This window comes from Galeopterus variegatus, unplaced genomic scaffold (genome assembly GCF_000696425.1).
Source record: "Galeopterus variegatus unplaced genomic scaffold, G_variegatus-3.0.2 Scaffold1127, whole genome shotgun sequence".
NCBI lineage: Eukaryota > Metazoa > Chordata > Mammalia > Dermoptera > Cynocephalidae > Galeopterus > Galeopterus variegatus.
The window spans coordinates 132,385-135,056 of record NW_007727238.1 but is presented as its reverse complement, the minus strand read 5'-3'; positions in this window follow the sequence as shown (position 1 = coordinate 135,056).

Sequence of the window (2,672 nt, the reverse complement as noted above, 5' to 3'; positions counted from 1 at the left end):
AATTCCATTCAGTGGATGCCTTTAAAGGACAAAAATGGATTATGGAAAATTTCTTGCTTTTTTTTTTTTGTCTTTTTTTTGTGTGTGTGTGTCCGGCAACAGATCGCAACCCTCAGTGTCGCGCCCGTACCAGACCGGGACCGGCAACGGGATCGCAACTCTCCGTGTTGCACCCGCACCTCGCTCAGCCAGTGAGCGGGAACCGGTCTGTATGTGGGATCCGAACCCTCGGCAGGAGCGCCACCGCGCTCCCAAGCGGCGCACTGTAGCAGTGCGCCACCGGGCCGGCCCGTAGAATGTTTTTTTTAAAAAAAGATCTCAAATACACAAAGATAGAGAATGAAACAGTGCTTACCATGGGGGGTGGGGGGACAGGAGGAAATGGGGAGATATAGGACAAAGGATATAAAATAGCAAATATGTAGGACAAACAAGTCCAGAGACTTTCCTGTACAACATGAGAACTACAGTTACTAAAATCGTATTGTATTAGGGATTTTTGTTAAATAAGTAGATTTTAGCTGCTCTTGTCACAAAAAAAGTTACTGTGAGATATGTTAATCTGCTTCACTATATAGCATTATATAGTAACCATTTTATTATATATATGTATCTATGTATCTGTTTGTATCCCATAATATCATGTTGTAAATTTCAAGTATGCACAATAAAATTTATTTTAAAAATAAAATAATATACACATTCCATTTCAAAGTGTATAATACACTTTATAGTTACTTTTTAGGCTCTGCCCAAGTTGGGCCCCTAAAAGTAACTTCCACTTAATTATATTGGGCTCAGGATGGCAGGTGAGGAATTGGCAGTCAGCCCTGACCAGGTGCTTCCCACGTGGGTGCAGGAGGACAGACTCGCTGGCAGCACAGCCCGGAGGAAGACCTGACATTGCCTGTGCAAATGTGAAGGGGAGGTAAGAAATGGAAGCTACCCCGATTCAATTCCCCTCACTCTCCTTCCCAGCCAGGCCCTCTCCTCCTGTGCTCTCTGCACCCGATGTGTCCCTTCTCTTCTGACTTGTCATTGTGACTGGAATAGTTGGAGGGATGAGTCAGAACCTAAGTGACTCAGGAGCTGGAAGGAAGGGGCTGGGCTTCTGTCTCTAATACAGTTACTGGCAGCTGTTACTGTTACTCTGTCTCTGTTACTGGTAGCCAGTAATGTCTCTGTTACTGTTACAGCACTTGGTCTCTAGTGCTGTTACTGTTACAGCACTTGGTCTCTAGTGCTGTTACTGTTACAGCAATTGGTCTCTAGTGCTGTTACTAACAGTGGGTGGCTTATAAACAACATAAATTTATTCCTCATAGCCTGGAGGCTGGGAAGTCCAAGATCAAACTGCTGGCAGATTCAGTATCTGGTGAGGGCCTACTTCCTGGTTGATAGATGACACCTTCTTGCTCTGTCCTCCCATGGTGGAAGGGACAAGACAGTTCTCTGGGATCTCTTTTATAAGGGCACTAATTCCATTCATGAGGGCCTAATCACCTCCCAAAGGCCTCACCCCCTAAAGACCCTCATATTGGGAATTAGGTTTCAACATGTGAATTGGGGGGGGGGGGGCACGAATATTCAGACCATAGCACAGACCACCAGAGAGGGTACATATAGAAGTGGAACTAGAGAGATAAAGTGTGTTTGTGTATGTGTGAGTGTGTGTGTGTGTTTAGATTTTTACAATACCAGGACCATAGGGTTCTGGAAACTGCCTTCCTGCACGGTTGGCCTGGTGCTTACCTGCCCAGGTTTGGAGTTCAACTGTATCAGCAGTTTGGACCATATAAAGATCCAGAGGAGGATTCCAGTATGTCTTCCTTACAGACTGACTCACTAAGCTGGCAGAGTCTGACATGGAAAGGTGATTACTCATTAGGATGGCTACTATTGAAAAAAAAAGCAGAAAATAGCAAGTGTTGGCAAGGATGTGGAAAATTGGAACCCTGGTGCATTGCTGGTGGGACTGTAAAATGGTGCAACCACTACAGAACACTTTGGAAGTTCCTCAAAAAATTTAAAATAAAGCTGGCTGGTTAGCTCAGTTGGTTAGAGTGCAGTGTTGTAACACCAAGGTCGAGGGTTCAGATCTCCATACCCACCAGCCAAAAGAAAAAAAATTAAAAATTAGAGCTACCATATGATCCAGCAATCTCACTTCTGAGTATATATTGAAAACAATTGGAAAGCATGGTCTTGACGAGATACGTGCACACTCATGTTCAGAGCAGCATTATTCACAATAGCGAAGAGGTGGAAGCAACCCAGTGTCCATCGATGGATGAACGGATAGATGAAATACGGTATAAAGATACAAGGAATATTATTCAGCCTTAAATAGGAAGGAAATTCTCGGGCCGGCCCGGTGGTGCACTGCTATAGTGCGCCGCTTGGGAAGCGCGGCGGCGCTCCCGCTGAGGGTTCGGATCCCACATACAGACCGGTTCCCGCTCACTGGCTGAGCGAGGCGCGGGAGCAACACCGAGGGTTGCGATCCCGTTGCTGGTCCCGGTCCGGTACGGGGGCGACACTGAGGGTTGTGATCCATTGCCGGACACGGAAAAAGACAAAAAAAAAAAAAAAAAAAAAGGAAGGAAATTTTGACCCATGTTAAAAAATGGATGAATATTTAGGACATTATGCTAAGGGAAAAAAGCCAGTCA